This window comes from Euphorbia lathyris, chromosome 7 (assembly GCF_963576675.1).
Source record: "Euphorbia lathyris chromosome 7, ddEupLath1.1, whole genome shotgun sequence".
NCBI lineage: Eukaryota > Viridiplantae > Streptophyta > Magnoliopsida > Malpighiales > Euphorbiaceae > Euphorbia > Euphorbia lathyris.
In genome coordinates this window covers 23,810,232-23,832,083 of record NC_088916.1, presented here as the reverse complement: position 1 = coordinate 23,832,083, position 21,852 = coordinate 23,810,232, and the positions used below count along the sequence as shown (strand labels likewise).

At 43.1% G+C, this 21,852-nt stretch overlaps 1 non-coding gene across 1 annotated transcript; it reads left to right on the top strand.

Moving 5' to 3' along the window:
• Window positions 1-21,383: 21,383 nt before the first annotated feature.
• Window positions 21,384-21,490, top strand: LOC136201824 (small nucleolar RNA R71). Its single transcript, XR_010674163.1, has one exon. It is a non-coding gene; the product is annotated as a small nucleolar RNA R71 (small nucleolar RNA).
• Window positions 21,491-21,852: the final 362 nt, after the last annotated feature.

Sequence of the window (21,852 nt, the reverse complement as noted above, 5' to 3'; positions counted from 1 at the left end):
TGCCATCTCATACTTCCTATTCTGTTTCTAACAACTTCCTTCAATTTTTCTTCTTGAATATGCGTTAATTTGTTAGAGATAATTATAGGTAGAGAATCGACTCCCTTTGTTAGACATTATTCAAATGGTTTGGTAATTCTTTAAGTTCTAATTTAGGTGGTATTATAATTGAAGGCGGAACTGGTCCATCTTCTCGAATCAAAGGCTCTGGGTCTTTATCTTCTAATTCCTCTCCCATTATAGGTTCTATTACTTTTTCTTTTTGAATAATGTCATCAACACATTCTTCAACTAAATCAAGTTTCATACAAGCGAAATCCTCCATAGGATATTTCATTGCTTTGTTCATATCAAACTCGATCTTATCTTCTCCTATTCTTAAAACTACTTTCCCTTCCGACACATCAACTAGAGCACGTCCCGTTGTAGACACCGAGTCGGAGGACCTGTGACGAAAACCTGTAACAAGACGGTTGAAGCGGTTGGTTCCGGACGTTTTTAAAAGCAAAAATATATAATAAAGAGGGAAGAAGTTAGTGGGAGTCGCGGTCGTCAAGTGGACGGCTCGCAAGTGCTCAGCGACGTGGTGCGAGCGCCTAGCGGCATCCGACGCATGTCCGACGACAGTTGGACGCACGCCCGACAGCGCGGGGCGTACGCTCGACATCCGTTGGGCGCACACGCCCGGCAGCGCGGAGCGCGCGCTCGACGATCGAGGGCGCGCGCGCCCGACAGCGCGGGATGCACGCCCGGCGGCCGCTGGGCGAGTGCGCCCGGCAGCCGCTGGGCGAGCGCCCAGCGACGTTGGGCGGACGCCCAACGCTCGTTGGGCGGACGCCCAACGTCATTTGGGCGCGCGCGCCCAACGCTGGTTGGGCGCGCGCCCAACCGAGGTTGGGCGTACGCCCAACCATGTTGGGCGTTCGCCCAACTAATGTTGGGCATCCGCCCAACGAAAGTTGGGCGTTCGCCCAACCAGCCTTGGGCGACGCCCAATTTTATTTGGGCGTCGCCCATATTTTTTCGGGACTCGTGCCTATTTAAGGCACGGATCCCCATGCAATAGGAGAGGATTTTTTGGAGACTTTAGCACTCTAAGACATTTTTTAGAGAGAGAAAGTTATTTTTTTGGGAAAAAACATTTTTTTTCCTAAAAATTCCGAATTTCCTAAAAGTTAAAATTTTACCAAAAATACAAAAAACACCGGAAAAGCACGATTCGTGGAATCAACCGACTTCGACTGTCAGATACCGATCTTGAGGTATTATCCTAGGACTAGACTCATTTTATTTTATTTAATTTATTTCCTTTATTTATTTATTTTTATGTTATAATTTTATTTATTTAGTTATTTATTTATTTATCACGTTTTATTTAATTTTTCGTATTTATTTAATTTTCATCTCGTATTAGATAAATGTTCGGTTTTGTTTTAAAATAAAAACCTCGTTTTAATATCCCAATACGAACCGTGATCCGATTCAAAGGTAGTTCGGGTATTAAAAACGTTGTAATTATAAATTTTAAGAATATTTCAAAATAACGTTTTAAAATAAAAACGTCGTTTTAGGAACTTCCGTTATAAACTATGATCCAATTTTGGTAGTTCGGAAGTCCAAAACGATAGAACAGATCTAATCTAAAGCTTTTGAATAAATCTGGAAAGTTGTGGACTGTTTCTGTAATTTTACGTTTTCTGTCACTAAAGGCTGTTTACCGACGGATTTCCATCGGTAAAGCTGCTGGAACCTTAAATACCCATTTTTTGAGTATTTTTCTTATCTTTTTGGCATTTCTTCTTAAATATATCTCTATTTAATTATGTAAAATACTTGATAAATATATTTTTGGTTTATATAATTATTATCTACATATTATATGTCTATTTGTGTTATGTTAGAAATTTAATTTATATTGATTTGGTTTTGTAAATTATATAAGTATATATGTATAGTTTTTGTGACTTTTAGGGTGATTAATTGGTTTTTGGGTTATGATGTAAATATTGTTTTTGAATCAAAGGTTATTTTTTTATTTATGAACTTGCCTCATCATTTTTACATGTTTTGATTATAATATATCATACTTAGTGTTATTTTCATTATTATACATATACTTAGCTATACTATAGGGTATTCTTTGCTTGGTTTTCAAAGTTATATGTATATCATTATTTTTATCTAAAAATATATATATGTATATATGTACATATTCTTCCTTATTCTTTTTGGCATTTGGGGACATGGTTTTAAATTGGTTTTTAATTGAGGAATTTTGATTTAATTAGTTCATTGTTGTAATTATGATAATGTTAAATGTTAATTGAGTGAAAAGGGGAAAGTAAAATCACAAAAAGAGTTTAATTTGCTTATTTAAACTTAAAGTTTTCTAGATATTCCTAAAAGTGTAAGTAACGTTTTCTTGACATTTTAAACCATTTCTTAAAACATCACGTTTTAAAACCTTAATTCGTTCCAACGACGGATTAAGTGAACCTTGTAATTAAAATTGCTTTTAATTGTAAATAATAGAGTTTTTGAATTGTTTTCCTAACTAAATGGTTTTTAAACAAAATAAATTGACTTGTATGCTTAACCACGTTTTCTTATTAAGGCTTTTATCTCAACCTTTTCAAACGCTCAAGTCGTTCCAACGGCGATTCGAGTGAACGTCATTAAACGGGGTTTTGAAACGTACCTAAATCGTTCCAACGACGATTAAGGTACGAACCATGTAAATAAACTCGTTTTTGGGAAGTGAGCTTAGTTTAGAGTTAGTATGTAATACGAAGCATAAATCACACTGTAAACAAATCAATTCTTTCTTCTCCCCCTCTCTCTCCTATGTATTTTGAACTGATGTAAATGGGTGATTCTTTACCAAAATGGCTTTCCATAATATATGCTCAAAACGGTTTTCAAAACGAGAAAGAAAAGGTTTCAAATGAATTTTAAACTTAAAGAAATATGCGATTAGTCCGTTATCGCCTAACACGCTGAGTAGGAGGCCGGTGGTTCATAACCGGGCGATGTCGGGGTGCCTAGTAGCCTTTCTCTGGAAAGGAGCTAGCCTTCTCGGCTCGTACCTAAGTTTCCCGAACCCTCACCGGTCTCCCGCAAGGGATCGGTGTTTATTTTCCCATTCGTGGGTGGCGACTCTTCCATACTCCGAGCTCCGGTCCTGCCGAGCAGCTTGATTCCACGATTGGTTGCTTTCGGCGCCAATCACCGCTTACGTCGCCATGAGGTGTCCACCCCCCAGTCCGCCCAGGAGATTAGGCCGTGGCACCTCGTCTAACAAGTGGCGACTCTGCTGGGGAAGAGAGAAATTTGATTCCGGAAGGCGTGTATTAAGCCCTTAACAGGGACGGATCGTATTATTTCTTTTCGTATGCATTCATAAGCATTATTGCAAACCTTTTGGGTAATTTCCGCGAAACCTCTAGCGAGAGTCCATTCGTCGCTCGAAAGAGGCTAGTGTAAGTTCCCCCTTACAGTAAGGCGCCAAAGGGTCCCCATCCATTCGTTAGGGGCGAATTTGTGCGGTCCTGTGAGGTCCCGCGATCAGCCGTGTCAGCATATAGTAGCCTTAGAAGTTGCCATAGGATTACCCGTTACCATTTTTGATGTGATAAATGAATCAGTTCGTGTTTTCAAATTGCCATGATACGTGTCTAATCCTAGAATATGTAAAGAAAATGAAACGATATGTTAATATATACTCTTAAACCGATATACAAACTACCCCGAAACATCGAAACAATTCGAACTAAAGACGACTTAGTCGTCTCGTATGAATGAACTTGTGCGACCCGCCTGGTCCCTTTCCGTGTCCCGAAGAAGGCACATGTTCAGGAAATACGTTATGACGTAAGCACGTATTAGTACGAATCGTTTTGATATCAAGGATAGTTATATCTCGATTCAAAAGACTATATTAACGATAGCCGTCATTCGCATTCTTTAAATACGTTGGGATAAAGCGAAATCATGACGAAACGAAAACGAAGAACATTTCTGTTTTAAACGACCCCGTTGTAACGTAAAGAGTTTCGCAAACGTGGCCCGTCCCTTCCGAATAAAAGACGAGCTCATACGTTATGCCTTGCGTTGTTCTAAAGAGAAATGGACGTATCCGCAAAAAATGACTAAGAAAATAAAAGAAAAGCAAAAATAAACAAACGACCAAAGTCATTCTGCATCTACGATATATATCCATCCCGAGGGAAGTTAAAGAAAATAAACCAATGCCGTTAAATACGTGCCTCGAGCCGGTATGTACGCCGTTTAAAATCATAAAGCCGAATTAAGCTAAACCGCATGATTGCACCATATGGACGAGACTGTGGGTTTGACTAATGGCTCGATCATTTCGACCGTTACCAAAACTACAAGAAATATGGCCCGATCTGCGCGTTTGCTTAACTCGCGCCTAAATGAAAAAGAACGGTAATGTCCCTGCTTCGAATAAGCATGCGATTAAACGAAACGTTGATTTTCTATAACCACGCTAGGGTGATATATCCCGTAAATTGGAAGAAATAAAGAGTTGTTATTAGCCGAAAGATTATCGTACGCTCGAATAAGACTCGCCGTCTTTTCATGTAGACGAGCAAACAGATTCTTAACGCTAAAAACAAACCCGTTACGCGATGAGTCCGTTCCTTAAAAGTGCTTTCATCACTAAATAAACACGTGGTTACGTCTCTCGATAGATCCAAAAGATCCCGTCGTAATCCAAAAATCGAGACACGAACCCACGCGAATAAAAGGGAACGAGTCATTGTCAATAACGAACGATTGAACTGAAAGAATAACTCGTACCACGTCTAAAATCTGAGATGCATTCAAAGGGAGTCAAAACCCGAACTAATGCATCTCGCAAAATGACAAAAGACGAGTTATTCCGAAAAGACAATCCAACTTGGTCGATATCTTAGTCACCAAACGCTGATGCATAAAAAATGAACTGTATTGTCTGATGAATGATTTACTTTTCTGCAATAATCGACGGCATCATGCGTCCCCTGGACCGCAATGTGAGCCCCAAACCAAAATCCTAGGAAAGAGACTTGGACCATCGAGTGTGTGGAGGAATAAGGGTGGAAGAGAGATGTTGTGATACGTGTAATTAGACTGACGTTTGTTCTTCTTATCTTATATATCCGTAAATAAATAAACGCACACACCACGAATCATGCATATAAAATCATGCATACATACTAATGGATGACCGTTCGCGCAGACTTCATCATTAAGCGGTTGTGGTTTTGCGAGAGTAACCGGTTAGTCAGGCAGTTTGATCAGCTACAGATTGACAGTTCTGAATCGGCAGTTGTGGCTTCTGAATCATCTTCGTCCGAGTATACTCAGTCTTCAGCCAGTATGTCTGCGACCGATGAAAAGGTGGCCGAATTGGAAAACTCTGTGAACAACATTAACGATCAGTTGGCCGCAATTTTGGCCCAGCTAGCTGAGCTGGCATTGAAGGATAACAAGAGTGGTAGTAAGCGTGCTGAGAATGAGGTAAACACTGGTCCCCGCTTCGAGAACGAGGATGACTATCAGGATTATATCCAGAAACAGCTTGAGAAAGAGAAGGCTAAGGAAGAGGAGTGGAAGCAGCACATCACTCAGGAGGTGCAGGATCTGCGTGGGGGAAGCTCCGGGAGTCAGGACTTTTATAACTTGAAGAATTGTTTATCGGCAACTGCTTTGCCTTTGAAATTCCGGCTCCCTGACATGAAAAAGTTCGATGGAACTGGGGATCCCACTGCCCACATGAATCAGTATGTTGCTGTGATGAAACACACGATCCTGACTGAGGATCAAGTCCTGGGGCTGTTTAACACTTATCTGGAGGGGGCTTCCCTCACATGGTTTCATGCGTTGCCGATGGTGATGAAGAGGGATTGGAAAGATTTAGCGAAGTCATTCATCGCTCAGTATAGCTTCAACACCATGCTTGAGGTCACTTTGAAGGAGCTTGAGAGCACTAAGCAGCAGACTGGGGAATCTTTTTCCGATTTTGTAAGAAGATGGAGGGCCAAGGCCGCGGTTATGAAGCAGAAGCCGCTTGAGCAGGATCAGATCCGAATGGTAGTCGGTAACACATTGCCGTATATTAAGAATGAGCTGCGGTACATGCCTTTTACCGATTTCAACCAAATGTATAGTTGCGCCTTGACAGTTGAGGGGGATGGAGAACCGAAAAAGGTGTATACCAAGTGGACGAAGTCTGGATATAGTGCCGGAGGGCCAAGTGCGAGTGCAGAATCTGCAGCAGTGAAAGTGCTTGATCTTAATGCTATCGAAAAGAGGCAGTTCGCCAAATTTGACCAGACCTACGCAAAAGTTTTCGAACGATTGCAGAAAAAGGGGTTGCTGAAAGCTCTTACTCCTTATAACAAAGCTCCACCTTCTCCGCAGATACAAGCTAGGGGATACTGCGAATTCCACAGCAGTTATGGGCATACTATTGAGAACTGTGAGAGGTTGAAGCACGAGATCCAAGATTTGATTGAGGAGAAAAAGATAGCTGATCCTTCATCAGCAAACCCTTCCACTAGGCGTAATCCATTGCCTAATCATAGGGTGAGCATGATCAGATTCGGTCTGAAAGAAAGTGTAGTGATGAAATCCTTCGAGGAAAATTAAGAGGAGTTGCTGGACTCCGATGAAAAAGGCAATATAGGAAATGGTCTATATGTGTCCTTCCTTGGCGAGGAACAGGAAGGTGACCCGATGGATGAAGGTTTGGACGGTGGAGCACCGTATGATGAAGATAGTGCCGAAGAGACTGGGGAAGGGCCATCTCGGACTATTGTGCCAGAATTGGGTCTGTTTAGTGGTCGAGAGGATCCCGATGTGCACTTGCGTGAATATATGCACGATATGTTTGTTGAATCCTTCGGAGTGGACGAGATTGCTCAGTGGTTCCACCATTCGCTAATAGGCGAGCCTTTGGGGTGGTTCCACTCGTTACCCGACTCTTGTAAGCATGATTGGGAGCGGTTGTCAGATTTATTCCTAGAAAAGTACCAGAGAGCTAAGGACAGGGCCGCAGAGTGCTTTGCGATGCAGATTGGGCCTATCAAGCGTCCGTTACCGAGGGTCAGTAAGTATAACGGCAACAAGGATCCGATGGAACATCTTCACTTCTACTTGTCGGCCATGGGGCCTTTGGGTTTTAATGAAGGAGAGATCACCAGCTTGTTCTGTAATTCGCTGATGGGTGAGCCATTAATGTGGTATATGTCACTTCCGATGCATGTCAAGACCGATTGGGCGGCAATGACGAAGAGGTTTATCAAAGAGTATACGATATGGATGCTGGCGGAGCAAACCCCGGACTCGCCGTCTTATGAAACACCCGAGGCAGTGTTGGCAATGCCTAGGTATGGTGGATACCAAGATCCTGTTGAGCATGCGAGGTTATTCCGCAACCATATGTATGACGCCGGGTTCCCTCAATGCGAATACATGAACATTTCCCGGAAACCCTCATAGGAGAAGCCTTGCTGTGGCACCAAGGCCTATCAGAAGAGGAAATGGGTCATTGGATACCTCTTAGGAATGCTTTTGTGGCGAGATATGAGATGTATGTTCCATGGACGGGATCCCTGGAGGATCTGGATAGGATCAGGCAATTCCCCGAGGAACCATTCGTGGATTATGTTAGGAGGTGGAGGCATCGCTATGAGTAGTGTCATAAAACGATGAGTGATAAGGTGCAGCTCATGTGCATACAGAGAGGCGCGATTCCGTTGGTGGCGAGGAGGATGAGTAGAGTATCCCTCAGGGATTATGATGATTTGGTAGGCTGGGCTTTGTATGGATCAGCGGATCCCTTTTATTTGAATTCAAACGTTCCTCACGTAATGGATCTGATGATTGTGGACATTTGGGAAAGTTCCTCGGATGAGGAGGATACTGATCGGAGGATTCCTATCAATATTTGGGATGAATCTGAGGATGAGCCGGAAATCACCGTCATGACAAGATCAGGTCGAGTGGCCGAGGGAAAGGCACCTATGGTGGAGACTGAGATAGGGGAAGGATCGGCTCCCAAGCCAGATGACCAAGTCCTCGAGCAGTTGAAGAAAACACAAGCTAAGTCTACGGTGTGGGAAGTCCTATGCCATTCCAAATACCACCGTGAAAATCTGATGAAAGAGCTGCAGAATTTGGTTATCTCTACCGATACTGAGCCGGCAGCGTTAGTAGGGGCAATTATGGCCCGGAAGAAGACCGAAATCACGTTTACTGACGAAGATCTCCCAGAAGAGGGGAAGGCCCACAACAAGCCTTTGTACATCCGAGCTGAAATTAATGGGAAGAAGACTAGCTGTGTGATGGTCGATGATGGATCGGCCATTAATGTTTGCCCGCTGAAGCTCTTGTCTAACTTGGGAGTAGAAAGAGGAGACCTGACGGCCTCGAAAACAGTGATCAGGGCCTATGATGATAGCCGTAGGCACATTGAAGGAGTTTTTAAGGCTAAGCTGAAAGTAGGGCCGCATGAAGAGGAGACTGAATTCACTGTGATGGATATACCGGTGATGTTTGTCGTGTTGTTGGGACGTCCATGGTTCCACAAGTTGGGAGGTGTGCCCTCCACGCTCCATCAAATGATCAAATTCCCCTTCGGGGAGGGAATAGTGACAATCAGAGCTGAGAAATTGAGTTCAGTGGCGGCATTGGGAATTGAGCCTCAGCTTTTCTCCGGATTCCAAGTTTCTGGGATCTATGAGTCTAGCATGACCACCGATGTGGTAAAGATGATGAAGGGGGGTTTCATCCCCGGTATGGGCTTGGGAGCACACCATCAAGGGTTGCCAGAATTTCCGGATTTCAAGAGTCAGAAAACCCGGAGGGGTTTAGGATATGAGCTGGGAGGTCCGTCCAACACAAGTGGTGAAGGAAAGGTGGGCCTAAGGAAGTATTTTGTGAATGAGGGGCACGGAAAGGTTTATTCAGGGACTCCCGAGTCATGGACTAGCACCGAAGGAAAGATTCTGCCAGGTTTTGAGATCTTCAATGATGTTATCGACTGGGGCAAAGGAAAGGCAAGCTGCTTCATCGAGGAGATCATGATGTTAGATTTGAACGCCGAGGAGCAGGTCATCACTATTGAGGCCACTGTGGGAGCGGTGGATGAACCCAGTACCCCCAAAGCTTATGAGAAACCCGAAAACCCTGACGATGAAAATTGTATTACTGCTTTATTTGAATCCGATGATGTACTCGCCAACACTATCAATGAAATGAATTCTGATTTTGCTTACTTGCTTGATGTTGATCGTGATCATTCCATGCATTCTCATTCATATAACATGCCTACATTTGAAATCAATACAATAGAAATGTCAACTTTCAATCTTGGCACGGATGAAAATCCTAAACTTATACAAATTGCTCAAGAATTAACTATTGAAGAGAGGAAAGAATTTGAGAGAATAATAAAAAAATACGAAATAGTGTTTGCTTGGACATACGAAGACATGCCAGGAATTGATCAATCAATCGTAACTCGCCGTATTCCAACATACCCCGACGCGAAGCCCGTGAAGCAGAAACTCCGACGCATGAGACCGGAATGGGCAGATAAGATCAGAGAAGAAGTGAAGAAGCAGTTAGAAGCAGGGTTCATCGAAGTAATCGACTATCCCCCTTGGGTCGCAAATGTAGTGCCCATCGCAAAGAAGGACGGCAAAGTAAGAATGTGCGTCGATTATAGAGATCTTAACAAGGCGTGCCCCAAAGATGAATTCGCATTACCTCATATTGACGTGTTAATCGACAGTGCAGCATCGAGCGTCTTACACACGAATGTGGACGGTTTCATGGGCTACATGCAAGTTCAGATGGTTGAGAAACACAAAGCGAAAACCTCGTTCACAACTGAGTGGGGAACATACTGCTATAGAGTGATGCCGTTTGGTTTGAAAAATGCCGGGGCAACTTACCAGCGAATGGCTACAGCACTATTCCATGAAATGATACACAAAGAGGTAGAGGTTTATGTGGATGACATGATGGTCAAGTCGGAGACAAGAGAGGGGCATTTCGCTGCACTTGAGAAGTTTTTGGCCCGAATTGCAGAATTCAAACTAAGGTTAAACCCGAAGAAGTGCTTCTTCGGCGTTTCGTCGGGGAAAATCTTAGGCTATATAATCGAAAACAAGGGAATTGAGGTAGATCCCGACAAAGTAAAGGCCATACCAGAAATGCCGGCGCCAAAGAATGAGAAAGAAGTGAGAGGATTCCTGGGGCAGGTTCATTATATCAGTCGGTTCATAGCACGACTCACTGTGATCTGCGAGCCGATTTTTAAGCTGCTACGGAAAGATCAACCCACGGTTTGGAATGATAAGTGCCAGCAAGCATTGGAGTGTGTCCGGAACTATTTGTCTAATCCACCGGTTTTAAGACCGCCTAAACTTGGAAAATCGATGCTCCTCTATGTAGCAATCGAGGAGCGATCTATTGGGGCAATGCTGGCCCAAGAAGGGGACACCGGTGTGGAGCACGCGGTGTATTATCTGAGTAAGAAGTTCCTGGAATACGAGCTTAAGTATAACATGATCGAAAAGACGTGTGTGGCAGTAGTATGGCTAACAAAGAAACTGCGGCACTATTTTCAATCTTACAAAGTGATCATTATTTCCCGGATGGATCCCGTGAAGTATCTGTACCGAACTCCGTCTCTAACAGGGAAGCTAGCCCGATGGTTGTTGCTCTTGTCCGAATTTGACATCGAATATGTAACGAAAAAGGTTATTAAAGGGAGAGCCGTAGCGGAATTTCTGGCCAATCAGCCTCTAAGTGCGGAAGAGGAAGAGATAAACTATGATTTCCCCGATGAGCACTTGAACGCAATAGAAGTCATACCGTGGAAAATGTTCTTCGATGGAGCGGTTAACTCAAATGGAGCCGGGGTAGGAGTGCTACTTATCTCACCAGAAGGAGAAAGGGTCCCAATGGCAAAGAAGTTATCCTTCCCTCTAACCGATAATATGGCCGAGTATGAAGCGTGCATCTACGGGTTAGAGTCGTTAGAAGCACTGGGAGCATCATATGTTGAAATCTGGGGCGACTCAAAATTGATTATCGAACAAGCACAGAGAAACTGGGAAGTAAAGGAAGAAAGGTTGCGTCCATACCTAGACCAGTTGGAGGGATTGGCGCAGAGATTCAGCGAGTGTCGTTTTTATCACATTCCTCGAGCACAGAACCAGGCAGCGGATGCTTTGGCCACTTTGGTGTCAGTATGGGATAACCCTCGGAATCTTGCCTCGAAGCCTTTGGTGCTGAGGAGGTCCCACAAACCGTGGTATAAAGATGTAATGCTGTTGGGGGCAGATGAAAAGCCTTGGTATTTCGATATCGTAAACTTCATGCAAAGTGGAACATACCCGGCAGAATCAGAACTTAGGGATCAGGCTGTGATCAGAAGGTTAGCTCAGCAATTTGTCATCCATAATGACTTGCTTTACAAAAGACACGTCGATGGTTTACAATTGAGGTGCTTGGATGAGGGAGAAGCCCGTGAGGTAATGGAGTCAGTACACTCAGGAATTTGCGGGGCCCATATGGGAGGGGCGGTATTGGCAAAGAAAATCATAAGGCAAGGCTTCTATTGGCTCACTATGGAAAGAGATTGTAACGAATATGCGAAGAAATGCCATGATTGTCAAATCCACGGAGATTATAATCATTTACCAGCTATGGAACTGCACGTATTGGCACCCATTTGGCCGTTTGCGGCTTGGGGCATGATATCATCGGAGAAGTGAGGCCTAATGCTTCGAACGGGCACAAATTCATTGCAGTCGCTATTGATTATTTCACCAAGTGGGTAGAGGCAGAATCATTTAGCAAGTTGGGGTCTGAACAGATGAGGAAGTTCATTGAAAAGCACTTGATCACCAGGTTCGGAGTGCCTCATCATATAATCACAGATAATGGGGTCCAGTTTCAAGGAGAAGTGAGAAGTCTCTTCCGAGAATATGGTATTGAACATCACAGGTCTTCTCCGTATCGTCCACAGGCTAATGGCGTAGTAGAAGCCGCTAATAAGAACCTTAAAAGGATTCTCGTAAAGACAGTAGAATCGCACCGGAATTGGCACGAGCAGCTTCCGCTCGCTTTATGGGCTTATCGCAAGACGGTTAGAACATCAACTGGGGCAACGCCGTTCTCCTTAGTGTATGGGGCAGAATCAGTCCTGCCAATTGAGATTGAAAAACGATCGTTGAGAATCGCAGTAGAAGTAGAGATTCCCGAGACGGAATGGGTGAAGAAGCGATATGAGCAGTTAGCATTGGTGGACGAGAAAAGGATGGAGGCCCTTTACCATGTACAGTTATATCAGCGAAGGATGGCCCGAGCCTTCAACAAAAAGGTCAAGGCCAGCCCTATCAAAGAAGGGGATATGGTGCTAAAACAGATCCGTGTGACGCACACCGACCCGAGGGGCAAGTTTAGGCCAAACTGGGAAGGGCCGTTCTTCGTGAAGAGGATACTAAGCAAAGGAGCGGTGAAGTTAACTACTATGGATGGCATGGAGTTCTCCGAACCTACCAATCTGGATAGGCTTAAGAAATACTTTTCGTAAAAGAAAAAAAAAGAAAGAAAATTCCCGATAGGTTGAAAACCCGCAAAGGGCGGCCTATGCAACAATAAGGGACATCCCAATGGGTGAAAACCCGAAAGGGCACTCATTTGAAAATTCCGGGATAGTAAAAGGAGAGATGAAAAATCACCAGGATCTGAAAACCGAAAAAAGGCAGGTCCTGGTAACGGTAGTTATATCTTGAGCAATTACAAAAATAATGTATAAGCGGCTAAGTATTTCTGTTGTTTGTAAATAAATAAAGGCATGAATATATTTGAAGAGAATGATTGGAATCGTTATAATCTACTGAATGCATGGTAATATGAATCATGAGTTATACATTTCTTACCTTTCTTTTCACAATAAAAAGCCTACATACTATCCACCCCTCTCCCTATACACAAGCTATACATCGGGGCAATTCTAATAAAAAGCTACGAAGCTGTACATAATAAGCTTAATAAGGAGGGAAATTCCAGTGAGCCTTAAAGTCCCTCAGATGAGACGCCCGCTCCGAAGATAGGGTCTCCTCGACAACTCGAAGTCTCTCCTCGACGGCAAGGCGCCCCGCGGTCTCCTCTCGCGCTCTCTCCTCGGCGGCAAGGCGTCCCGTAGTCTCCTCCCGCATCCTCACCTCGACAGCAAGACGTCCCTCGGTCTCAGCTCGCATCACCATACACCAATGATCGTTCCTCTCCCGATACACCTGGCCGACCCTGGCATCGGCCTCCCGCAGCGCTTCGCTCCGTCTCAGCTCATGTGCACGGAGATCACTCTGTAAAAAAAAGGAAAAAAAAAACAGATATAAAAAAAAAGAAATACAGACGAGAATAGAAGTCATACATACATATGTGCATACATTCCACTACACTAAAATGAAATAAAGATACATACCGGGTGGCTGGCGCAACGCAAGCTGAGTCTATCTCTGAGGTAACCAGATAGCCCTACATAGTCGGTGCATGTCTCCCTCGAAGTATGGAGGGCGTCTGAGGGATCAAACGGTATCTTCGACGTGAAAGCAGGAGGAGCCATCTCGACACCGGCATAGGCCACTCCGGACTCATCATAGCAAAATGTCGAGAAATCCCTCCCAAAGTCGGGGATAGGTACGCCTAAAGGGGACCACTCTGGTCGAGCGGCGCCAGAGGACTCGCCGGCACAATGTGCCGGCTCGCTCGTAGACGTCTGAGCCCGGACACCATCGAAAAAATCTGACATATGGGCACTCCTCCAGGAACCCTCCTGCAAGCAAAGGCACAATAAATACCACCAACTATCTCGTAAATAAAAATAAATAGGTCGAACCACTCACCGGAACCTCCTCTCGACCAAAGACTGCAGCGACAGCCTCCGCCGAAAACACGTCCGCCACAGGGTCCACCTCTATCGCAACCTCAGGGGCATCCCTCGCGGTCAATAGTGTCGATAAATAGAGAGCGCGGCCCCCGGTATGGTCCCAAACATCTCTAGGGGCAAAGCGGCGGGTCAAATCACGACGAATAACCGATAAGGGCATGGTCCGCACAGCAAACATGGAGGCGGGAATCTCGCCAGGTGTCCAGTGTGAGGCGCTAACCCCGGTGATACCCCGATCGCCCAAGTACCACGCCCACACGCAGGGGCCGGTAAGAACGCACTGCTGCCCCTGGATGCGGGTGACATATGCGTAATCAGGACCAAAGTCGAGGTCATCCCACCCGAATCGAATCTGAAAACAAAAAGAAAAAGTCAAGGCTGATCAAACGAAAATCTAGTGTAGTTAGAAGACATTTACCTGCCCCAAGGTCCGCGAATCGATCCAATCTAGGAACTGCGTCACTGTCCGCCTCTCCTCGGTGCCTAGACCAAACTCGCTCCACCGAGCCATAAGTGGGGGCCTAACTACCCGCGGCCTGCGCCGACGCTCGCATGGAAGAATCCGCCTCTCATAGGCCCAAACCTGCTTGTAGAAACAAGGGTTACGGACAGAAATCGCGAAAAGGATAAAAAAAAAGCAAGTTAAGGACGAACCACGTACCAGGAGAGCAAAAGTATAACCGCCGAAGTCCTTGCGCTTCCGGCAAGTCAGATCCAAAAATTTGTACAAGTAAGCCAAGCCCGCTCCTGCCCAATCGTAAGACGACACGGCGTCCAAATCGCTGAAGGCCTGAATAAGACCCGCGTGTATCGTCCCGCTCTTGGTGCGGAAGATCGTCTCACCTAAAGCATATAAAAAGAAGCTGCGGACAGCCAGATCAGTGTCGTCTGTCCCATAAAAGTCCCTACGACTCAAAAGCCCAGAAGTGGTGATGCACTTCGCTGGGGTGGACTTGACACCCGTATAGACTCCTGGTCCGATCAGAGCAGCCAACCTGGCATGGTCAACCCGTGGACGCACCATATCAAAGGAGAAGGGAACCGGAGTACCACTCCCCCATAATCCGGTCAGAAAGGAGAAGTCGCGGGGCGAGATCGTCATCTCCCCGAACGAGAGGTGGAAGGTGTGGGTCGAGTCAACCCATCTCTCGCATAGGGCGCGCAGGCCGAAGCGGTCACACACCCCGTTGGCGTGCGGCAATGCTAAAATGAAGGGCTCGAAGCCTAACTCTCGCACATGGGCCTTCGCCGCTGCGCTAAGCATGGAATACCACACATGAATGTCCTCCGTGGTCCCAGAAATACCGATAATCTGGAAAGGACGGAACAAGTAAGTTTAAGTGTTATTCCTAGGCTTGCGTCTAATAAAAGCTCGTTAATCTAGCTATTCTTTCGGTCAAATCCAACCTAGAGACACTTTGTCAATTAGGACCGTCATTTTGTGGAATCTCGTTCTTAGGGTTGTTTGTATACGATTTGATTAATTCATTATTCTTTGATCTACTCTCGCCCGCATTGGCAAAAAGATCGATACAATTTTAACATTTAATTCGTGCGTTATTCACATTTTTACTATTCACGTGCATTATTCATGTTTTTACTATTCACGGGCATTATTCATGTTTTTACTATTCACGTGCACTATTCACATTTTTACTAGTCACGTGCACTATTCACGTTTTACTATTCACGTGCTATTCATGTTTTTACTGTTGGCATGCATTGTTCGAATGTTTACTATTCACGTGCATGTAATTCACATTCTTTCAAAAGATAAATAAAGTGTTACTTGCGGACAAAGAAATTCATGTTTTCTAGTTAAAGTCTTCTAAAGCAACCTAGAGTTTAGCATGCAAATCATGTTCAAAGTAGGGTTACTAAAGCCTAGAAATCTAGTCAAAAGACGAGGAAGTAAGAAAGTACTTACCTGGTTAGAGCGGGTCCGGCTCAGATGTGAGATAGGATCCTGGAAAGGGGCCACTGTAGTGAGGTTCACAAAACCCGCATCCATGCCCTTCGTGCCATCATGTTTATCCAAATCCATCCCGAGAATAATCCAAATCAGGAGTTAGAGAGAGAGAGAGAGAAGAGAGAGAAGGTGTGTGGTTGAAATGAAACCCCACCACCTTATATAAAGAAAGGGAATGACATTCCCGTAAATAGTGAAAAAGGTACGATGTGACATAAAGGTAAAAAGTAAATAATTATTTACCAGGTGCACAGACCTCCGATTTGCAGTCCGTTTCAGCCTACGTTTCTGCCAGGCAGTGACCAGTAATATCAAGATAGGACTCCAGACGACAGCCAACTTTTACAAAACAGTGGTGCCAGTCAAAATACAGACAACAGTCAATAGGAAAATAATTGTTAGTTTGAATCATTCCGGACGAAAAGGACGTTCCTATCAAACCGCTCAAAATACCCGAAACAGTAGCTCCAGTGAAAACACAGACAACAGTGTTTTAGAATTCAGAATTGTTAGAAAGAACCTTTCGCTATTAAGCCATTTTACCCACGGTCGTAGACCGTGGTTGCTTTTGAGCCATTTTACCCGCGGTCGTGGACCAGGGTTGCTTTTGAGCCATTTTACCCACGGTCATGGACCAGGGTTGCTTTTGAGCCATTTTACCCCCGGTCGTGAACCGGGGTCACTTTTGAAACATTTTACCCGCGGTCGTGGACCAGGGTTGCTTTTGAGCCATTTTACCCGCGGTCGTGGACCAGGGTTGCTTTTGAGCCATTTTACCCCCCGGTCGTAGACCGGGGTTGCTTTTGAGCCATTCTACCCACGGTCGTAGACCAGGGTTGCTTTTGAGCCATTTACCCTCCGGTCGTAGGCCGGGGTCGCTTTTGAGCCATTTTACTCGCGGTCGTGCACCAGGGTTGCTTTTGAGCCATTTTTACCCACAGTCAACTTAGGCTAAGGTCCGTAAGAAGAACATCCGACGGCGGTCGATTCAAAGGCAAGGACGGAAAGAATCGAGAACGACGCCGGAACGCGCAGCGCAAAGGTCAGGTATTCTTCCTCCTACTCTTTACGTGTCTTTTACTTTTATATGTTTTACATTGCATGTGTTGCGTTAGCAAAAAAAAAACGTTTTCAAAACACACACATCACTGTCAAAATAGGAAAGTAGGGGCAACTGTAAGCACCGAGTCGGAGGACCTGTGACGAAAACCTGTAACAAGACGGTTGAAGCGGTTGGTTCCGCAAGTTTTTAAAAGCAAAAATATATAATAAAGAGGGAAGAAGTCAGTGGGAGTCGCGGTCGTCAAGTGGACGGCTCGTAAGTGCTCAGTGACGTGGTGCGAGCGCCTAGCGGCAGCCGACGCGTGTCCGACGACAGTTGGACGCACGCCCGGCAGCGCGGGACGTACGCTCGATGTCCGTTGGGCGCACACGCCCGGCAGCGCGGAGCGCGTGCTCGACGACCGATGGGCGCGCGCACCCGACAGCGCGGGACGCACGCCCGGTGGCCGCTGGGCGAGTGCGCCCGGCAGCCGCTGGGCGAGCGCCCAACGCTCGTTAGGCGAACACCGAACGTCAGTTGGGCGCGCGCCCAACCGAGGTTGGGCGTACGCCCAACGATAGTTGGGCGTTCGCCCAACCAGCCTTGGGCGACGCCCAATTTTATTTGGGCGTCGCCCATATTTTTTCGGGACCCGTGCCTATTTAAGGCATGGATCCCCATGCAACAGGAGAGGATTTTTTGGAGACTTTAGCACTCTAAGACATTTTTTAGAGAGAGAAAGTTATTTTTTTGGGAAAAAACATTTTTTTTCCTAAAAATTCTGAATTTCCTAAAAGTTAAAATTTTACCAAAAATACAAAAAACACCAGAAAAGCACGATTCGTGGAATCAACCGACTTCGACTGTCAGATACCGATCTTGAGGTATTATCCGAGGACTAGACTCGTTTTATTTTATTTAATTTATTTCCTTTATTTATTTATTTTTATGTTATAATTTTATTTATTTAGTTATTTATTTATTTATCATGTTTTATTTAATTTTTCGTATTTATTTAATTTTCGTCTCGTATTAGATAAACGTTCGGTTTTGTTTTAAAATAAAAACCTCGTTTTAATATCCCAATATGAACCGTGATCCGATTCAAAGGTAGTTCGGGTATTAAAAACGTTGTAATTATAAATTTTAAGAATATTTCAAAATAACTTTTTAAAATAAAAACGTCGTTTTAGGAACTTCCGTTATAAACTATGATCCATTTTTGGTAGTTCGGAAGTCCAAAACGATAGAATAGATCTAATCTAAAGCTTTTGAATAAATCTGGAAAGTTATGGACTGTTTCTGTAATTTTACGTTTTCTGTCACTAAAGGCTGTTTACCGACGGATTTTCCGTCGGTAAAGCTGCTGGAACCTTAAATACCCATTTTTTGAGTCTTTTTCTTATCTTTTTGGCATTTCTTCTTAAGTATATCTCTATTTAATTATGTAAAATACTTGATAAATATATTTTTGGTTTATATAATTATTATCTACATATTATATGTCTATTTGTGTTATGTTAGAAATTTAATTTATATTGATTTGGTTTTGTAAATTATATAAGTATATATGTATAGTTTTTGTGACTTTTGGGGTGATTAATTGGTTTTTGGGTTATGATGTAAATATTGTTTTTGAATCAAAGGTTATTTTCTTATTTATGAACTTGCCTCATCATTTTTACATGTTTTGATTATAATATATCATACTTAGTGTTATTTTCATTATTATACATATACTTAGCTATACTATAGGGTATTCTTTGCTTGGTTTTCAAAGTTATATGTATATCATTATTTTTATCTAAAAATATATATATGTATATATGTACATATTCTTCCTTATTCTTTTTGGCATTTGGGGACATGGTTTTAAATTGGTTTTCAATTGAGGAATTTTGATCTAATTGGTTCATTGTTGTAATTATGATAATGTTAAAGGTTAATTGAGTGAAAAGGGGAAAGTAAAATCACAAAAAGAGTTTAATTTGCTTATTTAAACTTAAAGTTTTCTAGATATTCCTAAAAGTGTAAGTAACGTTTTCTTGACATTTTAAACCATTTCTTAAAACATCACGTTTTAAAACCTTAATTCGTTCCAACGACGGATTAAGTGAACCTTGTAATTAAAATTGCTTTTAATTGTAAATAATAGAGTTTTTGAATTGTTTTCCTAACTAAATGGTTTTTGAACAAAATAAATTGACTTGTATGCTTAACCACGTTTTCTTATTAAGGCTTTTATCTCAACCTTTTCAAACGCTTGAGTCGTTCCAACGGCGATTCGAGTGAACGTCATTAAACGGGGTTTTGAAACGTACCTAAATCGTTCCAACGGCGATTAAGGTACGAACCATGTAAATAAACTCGTTTTTGGGAAGTGAGCTTAGTTTAGAGTTAGTATGTAATACGAAGCATAAATCACACTGTAAACAAATCAATTCTTTCTTCTCCCCCTCTCTCCTATGTATTTTGAACTGATGTAAATGGGTGATTCTTTACCAAAATGGCTTTCCATAATATATGCTCAAAACGGTTTTCAAAACGAGAAAGAAAAGGTTTCAAATGAATTTTAAACTTAAAGAAATATGCGATTAGTCCGTTATCGCCTAACACGCTGAGTAGGAGGCCGGTGGTTCATAACCGGGCGATGTCGGGGTGCCTAGTAGCCTTTCTCCGGAAAGGAGCTAGCCTTCTCGGCTCGTACCTAAGTTTTCCGAACCCTCACCGGTCTCCCGCAAGGAATTGGTGTTCATTTTCCCATTCGTGGGTGACGACTCTTCCATACTCCGAGCTCCGATCCTGCCGAGCAGCTTGATTCCATGATTGGTTGCTTTCGGCACCAATCACCGCTTACATCGCCATGAGGTGTCCACCCCCCGGTCCGCCCGGGAGATTAGGCCGCGGCATCTCGTCTAACACCCGTGTTCATAAACGGTCTACCAAAAATTAGTGGACAATGAACATCATATGCAAAATCTAATATAACGAAATCGGTAGGAAAAATAAATTTGTCGACTTTAACTAGAACATCCTCAATTATACCATATGGTCTTTTAGTGGTTTGATCCGCTAATTGCAAAACCATATTGGTACGTTTGATATCTTCTTCTAAACCTAATTTATTAAAAATAGATAATGGCATTAAGTTTATACTCGCCCCTAAATCACAAAGACAACTTGGGAATTCGATATCTCCCAACTTACACGGAATGGTGAAACATCCGGGATCCTTGAGTTTAGTGGGCAAATTACTTGACACTATTGAACTACAATCTTCAGTTAGTGAAATGGATGAAATTCCTTCCCAACTAATTTTTTTTGAAATTAAATCATTTAAAAACTTACCATAATTGGGAATTTGCGTAGTCGCATCCATAAACGTCAAATTGATATGCAAATTTTTAAGTTTATCTAAAAATGTTAAAAGTTGTTTGTCATAGTCCTTATTTCGGACCTTGTGTGGAAAAGGTGGTTTGGGTACAAAAGTTTTTGTACTTGAGTCAATTGGTGTATTTTTTTGGTTTAATGTACCTTCCTTGGATTTTGGTAAATCAGTTCCTAGTAAAGTTGAATCTCCGGGCATTTCCGGACCTAAGTAGTTTTTTCCTAAACGAAGAGTGATAGCCTTTACATGCTCTTTCGGATTTTCCTCCGTATGGCTGGGAAGACTTCCCTCTTTGCGAGATGGAATTGATTTAGCAAGTTGTCCAATTTGAACCTCCAAATTATGGATGCTAGATGATTGGTTTTTAATAAGCTGATCGAATTTATTCTCGATCTATTTAAAACCATCGTCATGATTACTTATTTTTCCACTCATATCATCTATAAATTTGTCGATTTTAGAAGATAAAATGCTAATCGTATTTCTTGATTGATTTTGATAATTATTGGTACGATTTTGATTAGCATTCGTATTATTATTATTATCTCTCCAGTTAAAGTTAGGATGATTTCTCCATCCAGGATTATAAGTATTGGAATAAGGGTTATTAGTTTGGTTTTGCCCTTGGACAAAATTCACCTGTACAATCTCGCTCATACCTTCATAATCCACGTCCGTTTGGATTGTATTACCACTAGGATCGCACGGTGCCATAAACCTATCTATTTTGTGCGATAAGGCAGAAAATTGGGCTTGTAACATCGCAACTGGATCAAGATTCACTATACCCTTAACCGATGATGTAGTTGAGGATGATGGTTTCGCCACTGGTATATGTCCACGCTCCGCAGGCCACATACTACTGTTGATTGCCATTTCCTCCAAAAGTTCTCTTGCTTGGGCTGATGTTTTTTTCATGAATAACCCTCCAGACATAGCATCGAGTGAACCTTTAGTTGTAGGATTTAATCCATTATAAAATGTTTGCATTAAAAGTTCAGTGGGCAATTGGTGGTGTGGGCATAAACGTTGAAGTTCTTTAAAACGTTCCCAAGCCTCATAAAGAGTTTCATTATCATTTTGAGAAAAAGATGTTAACTCTTTTATGACTCTTGCGGTTTTTGCTAAAGGAAAATATTTTGATAAAAATGCTTGGGCTAATTGCTCCCAAGTCGCAAATGTTGCGGCTGGCATGGAAGTTAACCATTCTTTGGCTCAATCCTTCAAAGTAAAAGAAAAAAGGCGAAGTTTGATTGCTTCGGCAGTCATATCTGTTATTTTAAAAGTGTCACAAATTTCTAAGAAATTTGTTAAATGGGTGTTAGGATTTTCGTTAGGCAACCCGTGAAATGTTACGTTATTTTGTAACATATTAAGCAATGGTGGCTTAATTTCAAATTGGTTTGCATTTATTTGGGGTCTAATTATGTTGTTTGTTACACCGGCCACTCCTGGCCTAGCGTAATCCATAAGTG